Here is a 12,768-nt window from a genome sequence, read left to right as displayed (position 1 = left end):
CAAATATTCATTGTTATCGTCATAGTTTATTGCTCTTTGACAGTGGAAATGCAAGAGTCTAGCTTGTTATTGGTGGCATATAGCTTTTGCACAAATCCTTATACTTTGTACGAAACACATGTCTAAACCACCTAGGAGCTCTGAAGTTGCATAGGTAACTGCAGCAGAGGTATATAAGCTTGTGAAAACTGCAGTTTTCTCTGTTTGATTTACCTCTTTAGGGTAAGAGTGTAATCATATTGTTTCATAACCTATACATACTATTTAATGATACATGAGCCCAGCAAATTAATTAAAAACTTAGTTTGGTTGTGATGCATCTCTCATCACTATGAAAAATCATGTCCTATTACATGGTGGTTTTGGTATTAGATGTGATTCCTCACCACAATATGCAGTTTCAACCTTTTAAGTAAAAATGTTCCTTAATGCATACCAGCCTTTACATCCGTACTACACTCTGAATGTATCTCACTATTGATAAAACATCTAATGCGGCATATAAGATGTTTAGAAATTTTCAGGTAATCCTATAATTTAAATGTAAAGAGAGGTAATATTTATTGAGCAGGGGCTGATTCCCAAATAGTACTATTTTAGGGACATTACAGAGAAAACTCTTTGTATACAATTTCAAAACTTATTCATTCAGTGTTGATCAAATTATACTGGAGATTGATTATATTTGTTTGAAAACCCATCTGTTCTTACCAGATAACACTATTTTAATGGATGTGGCTTGAAACAGATTGAAAAGAATATTTGAAAATTTCACTTTCTATCTTTTATCTGCTTGCAACTTTACTTTAATTCGCCCTTATGAAACTGTGTCATCCACACAGAACTGGTCTCTTTTCCTCAATACGAATTCATGCAAATAGATGTTTGTGAAGCTTTAGGATAAGTGGTAATTAGCTAGACTAGGAAGATGCAGAAAAGTGTATATGCAGCAAAAATAACATTTATGAAGGAATGGATATGATAGAGAAGAACACATACATGTATGTAAGAACAAATTCTATACTTCTTCAAAGGCTCATCTTAAAAATCTTTTATAGGGGAAATTGGGAGTCACTTCAAAACAGTGGTAAAGAGTCCTGGATTAGAAGAAACAATTTTCAGGGCTAATACAATTTATTTAATCAATTTTATAGTGAACATATAGTATGTGTCAGCCATTAATTCTAGGAACCCCTTAGTGAACTAGGTCAAGTCCCTATTCTCAAGAAAACACAATCTAGTAGTGGATGAAGTTGCATTAACATTAATGCCTGAATTTGGCATGATGCTTGTTGACTCAGACCTACATAACTTGTGGTCCTCAGTTCTTCTATGCCTCCTGAGTTACCTGAGAATTCCCAAAGATCTCTCAGATGCACTCACAGCATTTAGTGTTCTCCCTTGGGCTCCCGCAAAGGCACTTCTGGCTGGTACCTGAAGTCCTTATCTTCCCTTTTTCAGAGGAACCCGTTATAAAGTAGTCTTTTCTCACTTCCCGGTACCACATTTATATTCCCCTTTTTGCATTTATCACATTCAACCTTCTATTATAATAACGTCTAAGCCTAGCTCCCATTATTAGAAAATAAGCTCATTGTGGGTTCTGCTAAATTATTTTTTACACCTTCCACATTAATAGCCACAATGATTTACTTATAACATGTGCTTAATTAAAAGCAATATACTCAAAGTTGCTAAGGGTGCTTGGGATAAACACATTTTTTCATGGGATGGCATCAGACAATTCAAACAAGTAGCTGTTATAGAAAGCACACTGGCTCTGGATAAAAAGAAAAAGCTGGACAAGACCTTATTGATTAGAAGAATTTCTTAACAGTTGTGTTGCCAGAGCATTAATAAAACAGTGATCAAGAGAATAATCATTTAGTTCTTTGTACTCTACTGCTTAATTTAATGATAAATATCTTCATGTGTAGGTACTCTTATTTAAAAATTTAATGAATGATTCATCCAAAATAATATATACATCAAGCTTAAAGACTAATTACAAACATGTGTGCTTATCACATAGCTTGAGAAATAGAACATAACTAAATATTGTAATTTCTTTCCCTAACAAAATGGCAAATAAACATGGTCTGCTGGATTTCTCCCTCAGCTCTTGGGAAATTTTAGGACTCAGAACTAAAATTATAGATAAAATTACCATGATGTTCTGGAGGAGACCAAAAGAACATGCTAGCAAGCTATTGCACTTACTTCATAGGGAGAAAATTTAAATGAGTCCTTAGTTAAATCCATAATCAGAAGAGCATGTATAGAAAATATAAACAAAATAAGAATACTCTATTTAATGGAAAGCAGGAATGGAGGGGGAAAAGCAAAAAAGTACAGAAAATGTAAAAATGTATAAATTTAAAAAATTATAGCAGTAATAGATCCTAAAATGATAGAATTTACAGTAATATAAATGAGTTAACTTGGCCAATTAAAGTCAGAGACTTTAAGATTTGATTTAGACTATCCAACAGCATAGTCTCTACAAGAGTCTCAATTTTAAGCAATGTCAAGGAATGTTGAAAATAAAAGCAGGGGAAATAATATATAGGTCAATACGAACCAAGGGAAAGCTGGGGTAACAATCTTAAGTTTTGGCAAAACAAAATTTAAGGCAAAAATATAATTGACTAAGAAGCATAGTGTATACTCAATAAAAGAAGAATAGACTAAGAAGAACAAATATATATCTGTAAAGCCTAGGAGGTTTGTGGAGATAAAAAGAAAGGACATTAGATCTGAAGTCCACATTGTGACCTTCATTGATTATATACATCCCTTTCCCTGCCTCCCCCAGAGGTTACCACTACTACAAATTTTGTGTTTATTATGTCTGAATTAGTTTTGTATTACTCCATAATAAATTACCACACGTAGTGGCTTTCACAATACATACTATTTATCTTGCAGTTTGTGTGGGCCAGGGGTGCAGGCATGGCTTAGCTGTGTCCTCTGCTCAGTCTTACAAAGCTGTCAGTTGGACTGCATTCTCATCAGAGGCGCTAGTGGGGAAAGATCTACTTCTCACTCCTTCAAATTGTTGGCATAATCCACTCTCATGTGGTTATAGGACAGAGGATCCTGTTTTCTTACCAACTGTTGCCTTAGGCCACTCTAAACTCTTGAGAGTTCCTTGCCATATATGCTTTGTTATGGTCCCTATCACAGTAGGTCAGTTTACTTCAGAGCTGGTGGAAGAATGTCTCACTTTTGTGTGCTAATGTGGAGTCTTATATAATGCAGTGCAATCATAGGAGTGACATTCCATCACCTTCACTCTAGTCACAGGTTCCACTCACACTGCGGGGGAGGAGATTGATTACACAATGGTGTGGCTCCTCAGGGGTTACCTTAAGGTGTGTCCACAGTTTGCATTAACTTACTTTATTGTTTCATTATACATGTATGTACCTAAAATAGGTATTGTTTAGTTTGTATATGTTTTTGAATTTTATATACATGTAATCATTCTGTATATACTAGCCTGCAATTTGTTTCTCCACTCATAATTATTTTGGTTAATTCATGTTAATATATCTCACTGTAGTTTAGTCATTTTCATTACGATATACTATTCTATGGTAAGACTGTAACAAAAGTGATTAATCATTCTACTGCCGAAGAAAATTTAGCCATTTCCAGTTTTTACTATGACGAACAATATTGCTAGGAGCATTCTTGTGCATGTTCTTGCTGCATATGCGTAAGAATTTCGCACGGATTATAATGCATTCTTTTTACAGTGATCAGAATGAGTAGTCTTTTTAAAAAACATAAATCAATTTAAACCCCTATAGTGATATCTTATTGTACTTTGAAATCCAAACCTTTCACCATGGTTTCAAAGCCCTGCATGCTCTGGCTTTCATCCATGTCTGACTTCACCTTAGAATAGGTTTACCTTTGCTCACTATGTTCCACAGTGGCCTTTTTTTTTTTTTCTCTCAAACATACAAAATTTTTCATTTATTCTTGCCCTCAGGCTTTTGTTCCCTCTTACTAGAATGTTCTTCCTTGTGGCCTTTGAATGTTTACTCCAGCTCATTGTGCAGGACTCAGCTCAGAGAGCATTAGAGTGGCATTTTCTAGCTACCAAATCCAAAGTAGCTTCCCATTCACTCTCAGTGGCATGACTCTGTTTTAACTCTTTTCCTAGAATCTATCACTATGATAGTTTCTTTCCTTTAACAATTGTCAATCTGTTTACCCTTCCCATTTTGCATGAGAGGTACTTTCAGGGGAGAGCAAGAATTCTCTTTCTACTACTTAGCTTTATGTTCTCAATACCTGGCTGAGTGTCTGGCACATATAAAATTCTAAAAAATTTTATAGCAGATGAGTAAAATAATAACTGTGGTATCAATTCGCAAAATCCAGTGGCATAGAAATAAAGGTAAAAGGTAATATGAAAACTTTTCTACAGACTGCAGGTAGGCTCAGGGGGTCTGTCTGTCCAGTGTTCTTACTTTTAAAGGAATGTTGCCAAAACCAAAAGAAAGGATCGTCTTTTAGACAGTTTGAATTCTGAACTAGGAAGCAATGACAGGGAAATGCTGGATGAGTGAGTCTAGGGAAGGGTTAGAAAATGCTGTCTTTGCAGGCTAATCATTGAGCATTTAGTTGTTGACAGCCTGCTGGTTCACTAATTAGAACTGTAAAATTTCAGGTGAGTGACAGTAGCTTATACGCTAATTCTGTATTTAACAGCTGCAATTGCTGGGCAGCTAATGCTGTAATTGATGGACGCTGCCAATTGCTGAGATGGATGGAAATTAATAAATAAATTACCACTGTTCGAGGTCATAATCACATTTTCAGTTGCAGCCAAAAAGCAATGTATTTATGTTGCTTCTATCAATAAAACTATAATGTAATTTTGGGGAACAAACATGTCATGTATACCTTGTGTATTAAATATTATATAGATATAAATATATACATTAACTTTTAAATTTTAATCTATAATGTATTTAAGTTCCATCCCAGCCCCCAACTAACAGCCCTTTAGGAAATTAAACACAAAGAAAAATAAAATAACTAAACAGATAAATCCTCAAGAAAAAAATTATTTCATAAAGGATTTCGATTTGATCTTGGAGCTCTTCTAATTATTGAACGTATCTGATAAGTTAAAATAATATATGCTTTACCATATTTTGAAGGCAATGAAACTTTAGGGAATGCATTTTTTTTTTTTTATATAATAGGGCATAGCCAGACAATTGATTCTATATTGGTAAACTAGAACTTGAATTCTTAAAGTGGGATGCTATTGTGGTCAAGAATTTCTGAAATGATAGTATATCACAGTATTTACTTTTGAAACAAAGACTATGTCATATGCATTCTGTTCTAGTCAATACAATTAGGAGTATTAAAACATTGGCAGGTTATCTTCTCATTCTCTTCATGTGCTTCTATTTCGTTCTTTTCATGGGCTTTCATTCTTGGGCCCATTTTTATTTTCACTTATGCAGTAATTCACGACTCCGGCTATACCTCCATAAATTTTGTTTCAAGCGGCCTGAGATGATGCTTGGGCATAAGTATCTTTCTAATTGATTTTAATATTCATTCAATGTTGAGAAACATTGTTTTAACACTGTTTGCTTGAGTTGTTTACTGTCATAGTTTGAACTACTGTGCTGATTATTTTTACTCCGCTCTAATTTAACCTGAATTTCACTTGCATATGAAAATGCATGCTTGTCCTCTCTGCTTGGTTGGTCTCAACATGCCAGCACTGCACTCATCAACCACCAAATCTCCTCCATTTGCTACTTGTTTGTTTTCTGTCTGGAATCTAGAAATGATTGGAGTCTTTCCTTTTCTTTACCTCTCCTACTGTATGTAAGTATTCCACAATCCTGACAATTTATTTTCTAAATGTTTAAGTCTTTCACTTTCTGCTCACTTGAACTTTCTTTGTTTAGCTAAGAGCTTTCCATTTTGCCTTTGTTAATAGTTTCAACAGATTTTCTTTTTTTAGATCATTTTCCCTACTAATCAGACCCACCCAAACTATCAATCTGGAATGTTTGCTTGCTTGCTTTCTTGATTGATTTAAATTTATTGGGGCGACCATTGGTTAATAAGTTTATGTTTCAGGTGTACAATATTATAATGCGTCATCTGTACATTGCATTGTGTGCTCATCACCCTAAATTTAGCCTCCTCTCTAACCATATATTTGACCCTCTTTGCCCTCTTCAACCTCCTCCCACATCCCTTGCCCTCTGTGTCAATAAATTCATTTGTTTGTTTTGTTTATTCATTTGTTGCTTTCTATTAAAAACATCAATGTAACCACACCACTCACAATTAAAATTTATCTATGTCATGTCATCATTTATTGGGTCAAGCTGAAGCTCAAGCTTCTTAGCCAAAGTAATTACGGTAATTCCATTACTGGCTTATGGCTCCTTTCTCATTGCTGGATTCTACATGATTCACACTTTAGGATCCAGGATGTGGAACAGCTTATGATTATCCTTAAACATTAAGTTCTCCTAATTCTTCATGTTTTTGTTCATGTTCTTATTTCTGCCTCAAAAATTACCTTTTCCTTTTCTTAGACTAATTCCTAATCATTCCTTACTACTTAACTCAGGTATCACCTGCTACAAAATGACTTTTTTGACTTACCAGACTAGGATAATTGTCCTTCTGTTCTCTCTTGGTATTCTGGGAATTCTCATCATGGAATTAGCCAAATTAAACTGAAATAATTTACTTAACTATTTCTCCACTAAAATGTAAGCAGGAGCTATGTCTCACCATTTTCATATTTTCAGTGCCTGCCTGGAGCTATATCCAGAACCTGGTGGACTTTAATTTTACACTTTTTGAATGGAATAATTCTTGACAGCTCTACTAAATTATCGTGTACCCTTTGGGTACTGCAGCTCAATGAATGTGCTTCTCTACTGTGAAATGGGTTGATGAACTACTGTTATATATATTTTTTTAAGTAATTTTTCTTATGACATGAGGAAGCATCGGGTAACATTAACAAGAAATTGCCACCTTATTTCATAGTTGCTCCTCTTTGCTTGACACTCCCTTTAAGGCATTCCTAGTGATTTTTATGTGTGAAGCTTTCCTTACCTAATGCCTAATTGCATTCCTTGCTCTTTCCACAGTCGATTCTTGATTATCCATGGTCATGGTAGAAAAGGAGAGCGTGGAAAAGCTAAAATTTTCATTTGCATCAACTGTCTCTCTCACCAAATCTTTTGCCAGAGATAGCAATGAGTGTAGTAAAACTGGTGGAAGGAGAAATGAGCTGTGAAATGGCAAAACTCATCTTGCTAGATAGAGAGAAAACGAAAGGCTCTGAATAATACACATCTGGATAGTCAGTCACAAAATAACATAGAATTGACTATATAAATGAGAATTTAGTGTCTATGAATGATGATGAAGAGTGTAGCCTTCAGCTTCTGTAAGGGAATCTGGGCTTGTACTCATGGGCATAGTAAATGGTGCATATATACTGTTGTGTCAGGTGTTCTGGATTGATCCTATTTCCCAAACGTCATATTCCCTCTCTTGCCTTGATGCCTGAATTTGTGCCCCTAAAATATGCAAAGCATGCTTTAATAGAGGGAACTGGTATACCAAAAATGAAAATAAATTCCACCTACACCTAATTTTCTTATGTCTGTCTGGATTTAAGCTGTGTGAACATCTGCTTTTGTATTCTGATAACACAGACTTTTAGGAACCATTGCATTCTATTCTCAACTTTAAAGGACAGTTATAAGTCAGATGAGTCAATGCAAGTATTATTTCTGTAGACACTTTCCAAATGACTGTCTTTTCTTATTGGAACTTCCAAAATGTTCCAGAAGCACCTACAGCTTTTAAAACCCATATAACTTAGAATGCTGATATTATTAGAGATGGAAGTGACCTGAGAGCTTTAAAAGGCATATTCTTTGAATGAAAGTCCTTCAGAGAAAAAGAACCAAAAGGGTGGGTGGGTGGGTGGGTGTGTGTGTGCGTGTGGTGTGTGTGTGTGTGTGTAGAAATTTAGTTTAAGGAATTGGCTTGTATGATAATGGAGAATGGCAAGTTCAGTATCTGCAGAGTGGTCTGGCAGGCTGGAGACCCAGGAAGAGCCAATGTTGCAGTTCAAGTCCCAAGGACATCTGGCAGAATTCTCTTTTGCTCAGTGGAGGTAAGTCTTTTGTTCTACTTAGGCCTCTTTCAAATGATTGAATTAAGTCTACTCATGTTATGGAGGGCAGTCTGCGTTACTCAAAGTTCACGTATTTAAATGTTAATCTCATCCAGAAACACCCTCATAGAAACAGTCAGAATAATGTTTGAGCACAAAACTGGGCACTGTGGTCTAGCTAAGTTGACAGACAAAATTAACCATCACACTCCTTATTTATTAGATGACAAAAGAGGCTTGGAGAAGTGAAATAACTTGCCTCAGCTACTGATGATTAAGATCAGACTAATATCCAGATGTTTTGATTTCTTAATTGCTGCCTCATCTACCATAGAACACTGATTTTTCATAACTGAAAATGAGGAAAAAACAGCAGAACTTAACTCAGAAATAAATGGCAATAGTGTTTCATTAAAAGTCTACTGAATAGGACTCTCATGATATTTCAGAACATCTAGCATACTTGGTCCCTGCCTAAATTTATATCACTTTTTAAAAAATTTATATCATTTTTTAAAAATAACTTTATCAAAATGTAATTCACATACCATGAACATCACCCTTTTAAGTATATTTTAGTATGTCACAAAGTTGTGTGACCATCGTTACTATTTATTTCTAGAACATTTTCCTCACACTCTATTTCGCTGCCCTCCATTCCTTGGAAACCACTAATCTTTCTTTTTTGTCTCTATTTATTGGCCTTTTCTGGACATTTTATATAAATAGAACTCTCTAATATGTGGCTTTTGTGACTGGCTTCTTTTACTTTGCATAATGTTTTCAAGGTTCATCCATGTTATAGCATGTATCAGTACTTCATTCCTTTTTATTGTCAAATGTTAGTCCATTGTATGGATATTACACATTTTGTTTATCCATTTGTCAATTGATGGATATTTGGGTAGTTTCTACTTTTTAGCTATTAGGAATAATGCTGGCCTGAATATTTGTGTATAAATTTTTTGTGTGGACATGGTTTCAGTTCTCCAGTGTGTGTACTAGAAGCAGAATTCCTGGGTCATATGGTAATTCTATGTTGAACTTTTTGAGATGCTGGCAGACAGCTTTCCACAGTGATTGCATCATTTAACACCATTAGCAGTGCATGGGGTTACAATTTCTCCACATTCTCACCAACACTTCTTATTACCTGTCTTTTTGATTAAAGCCATCCAAGTGAGTATCTAATTATGGATTTGACTTGTATTTTCCTAATGAACAATGATTTTAAATATCATTTCATGTGGTTATTGACTTTCTATTCATTTTTGGAGAGGTGTCTGTTCACATCTTTATTTATCCTTTAATTGGGTTAATTTTTTTTTTTTTACTGTTGAGCTCTAGGAGTTCTTTATATATTATGACTTCAAGCCCATTTATCAGATACATAACTTGAAAACATATTGTTTAATCCAATGTTACAAGATTTACTCTTACGTTTTCTAAGAGTTTTATACATTTAAATCTTAACATTTATTTTTGTGATCCAGTTAAGTATTTATTTTGTTTTGTTTACATGTTGTGAGGTAGGCATCTAACTTCATTTTCTTACATGTGAATATCTAGTTGTTCAAGTATCATTTGTTGAAAAGACTATTTTTTTCCCATTCAGTCGTTGTTGGGAGCCATTAAGAGACACTGAAGAAGTCACGTAGCTGATAGCCATGAAGCAGCTGGTGCTGCTGAGACTGCTTAAACAAGGGTTCTAGGAAGCAGGGTGTGGAGTTAAATGTTACTGAACCTGGAAGGGAGGTTTGCCTCCTAAAGAAATCCTCTTAAGATAGTGGAATGTTTTACAGCCCAGAAAAGGATGTTCGTACCCTGAGGCAAGGATATATAGGAACTTATGTAAATGTCAGCATTCCTATGGTAATGTACTTTGTGCTTTGCCATTGTACTCCGTACTTTGCTATTGTACTCTGTGCTTTGCTATCGTACTCTGCTATTGTATCCAAAAACTTATATAAAGGCCGTGCTAAATAAGCTCGGGGCTGCCGCAGTGACTGTATGCCCTCCCAAAGTGCTTTCCTGTCTTCTTCTTTTTTCTGAGGCTTCACGCCCCCCTCTTTTAGGTGCTGTACGATCTCTGCCGGCGGGCTCCGGCAAGTGGTTCTGACACCCTTTTCAAAAACTTATTAATCTTAAATTTAGGAGTTTATTTTTGGATCTAAATTCTATTTCGTTGATCTATGTAACTGTCTTTATGCTGGTAACACACTGTCCTGATTACTGTGGCTTTCTAGTAAGTTTTGAGATCAGGAGGTGTGAGTTCTCCTATTTTTTTTTTTTAAAGGTGGTTTTGGCTATTCTGGGTTTCTTGCATTTACATAAGAATTTTAGGATCCACATGTTAATGTCTACAAAACAGGAGGTTGGGGTGTTGATAGGGATTGTTTGAATCTGTAGATCAGGTTGAGGAGTATTTCTATCTTAACAATATTGAATCCCTTAATCCATAAACATGGAATATCTTTTTCTTAGTTCTTTAAAGTGGTGTTTGTAGATTTTAGTATGCATATCTAATACTTTTTTGCTAAATGTATTTCTAAGTATTTTACTCTTTTTGATGCTATCATGAATGGAATTATTTTTATTTTAGAATGTTTATTGCTAGTATGTAGAAATATGATATTTCTTTTTGTATGTTAATCTAGTATGCTGCCAATTGCTGAACTTAGCCCCTGCAATTTTGATAACTAGAAATTACTGCCATACATTTCCAAAAGCTAGTGGGTGAGAGAAGGTGGTATCCTGCCCAAATGAGAATCTTAAATGAAGAGAGCCTGAGCATGATCTGAAAGGTGTGGGTTGGATCCCAGACAATGAAATGATTCTGCCTAATAAAAATTGGGTTTATTAGAATTGTCAGCTATTAATGTTGGCAACTAGGATTGATAAATCCTTGACATGGAAGAGGAGAAATGAATGACAAGAATATACTTGAGAGAGTAGACTTATAGCACTCAGGGTAACAAGTGGGTACTAAGAAGAAGAAAAGTCAGCGAAATTTCTTGTGGGGATGGCAGAAGAATTGTAATATGTCTTATTGTATTTTTATTTTATACAGTGCACAAGTATTTTTTGATTATAAATAATCCTTTAGTCAGATACTATAACACCTCTGTTATCTTCTGTGTTGGACAAATGAAGAAGAGGTTGTTTCTTGATTTGGAATTATAAGAATATTCATCTGACATGATATGAGGATGAAATACTCTGATTAATTTTAGTCTATTTAAAAAAAAAAGAATCACTATTATGTTTTATAGTTTACTGATTTCCCAAGAGCTAGAATATTTCAAAATGTATTTACATTAAACTTTTCCTGAACTAAAGGGCAACATGGTTAAGTGTTTATAACATAGAAGAAAAGGGAGAAGACAGAGAAAGACATGCTCTAGGAAGTGCTTTTCTTAGATTGTCATATATTAACATAGCATCTATGCTGTAGAGATTTTTATTATCATCATCCCATTTCACAGATGAGGAAACTAAAATTCATGGAGATTTAACAATTATCTTGGGTAATGCAGCCAGTAAGTGGCAAAATTAGGTCCCTCATTTCAAACCATTTCCACTATTTCCACTATATTGTGCTGCTTTTTAGGGCAGCTGTGTTGTCCAACTGCAGAAGTACTGGTCACATATAAGACACTGTGGATGGTGCCTGCTGGAGTTGGCAACACAGCGTCCTGAAAAGGAAGGACTCTGGTTCCAACTATACAGCCAGGGAAAGTCGCATGCCCTTTCTGAGTTTTAGTCTTCATAGGTGTACAATAGAGATCCTAATATCATCTCTTCATAACTGCACTGGACTTTGTTGTGAACCAGAAGAGATAATGTGAAATTATCTCTAATTGTAAAAATGTAAATAAGGGCAAATAGAAAGAAGAAATTGTGAAGAAGCAGAATTTATGTCAGTCTTTTAACCTGTCTTCAGGTCATCATGACAGACATTATCTTTCTACTTAGAGGTGTGTTGCTGGTGCCAGCACCTGGAGAGTTTTAGTTAATAGAAGGCTGACTGACCGAGGGCTTGCCCCTAGGTGTTTCTATGGAATGAAAGCCTCTGTGAGTGTGGGACTGCCCGGCTATACCGGATTCTGTATTTAAAGGTGGATCCTTGGGAGACAGCTGGAGAGGCTGTGCTTGACTGGGAGTCTGGCAAGCTGCTTAGTATCCTCCTGAAGAAGAAATGAAAAGATCCTGTAGCATGTTCTGTCAAGGGTCTGTGGGAAATGGGAAAGATTGCCCTATTTGTTATATTTATTGGAGATATTATTATTTGTTTTATGCTGTGTGGAAGGAGGGCCAGAGCTATAATCTATTGATCATTTAGTTTTATGAAGTTCTCAAATGGGTGATCTGGTATTTTTCTGACAGAGAGGCTATGGTTCCTGAACACCAGTAATAAGATTGTCATGTCATTTTTTTCTCTGTGGTCTTTTTATAGCTTTTTATCTCTTTGCTGATATTACCTCTCCCCAGCCTCTCCTCCCACGTTGCAACTTCTTTTTTTCCTTTTTACCTCTCAGGGCCATGTTTAGGACTAGCTTGATTCATTT

General features: G+C 35.3%; 1 long non-coding RNA gene across 1 annotated transcript in view; it reads left to right on the top strand.

Moving 5' to 3' along the window:
- LOC107515521 overlaps positions 1-12,768 on the top strand; it is a 42,605-nt gene that overhangs the window by 23,669 nt on the left and 6,168 nt on the right. The window lies entirely within an intron of this gene.

This window comes from Rousettus aegyptiacus, unplaced genomic scaffold (genome assembly GCF_014176215.1).
Source record: "Rousettus aegyptiacus isolate mRouAeg1 unplaced genomic scaffold, mRouAeg1.p scaffold_m13_p_10, whole genome shotgun sequence".
In the NCBI taxonomy this organism is placed as follows: domain Eukaryota; kingdom Metazoa; phylum Chordata; class Mammalia; order Chiroptera; family Pteropodidae; genus Rousettus; species Rousettus aegyptiacus.
The sequence above is the reverse complement of the archived record's forward strand: the minus strand, read 5'-3'. Positions and strand labels throughout refer to the sequence as shown.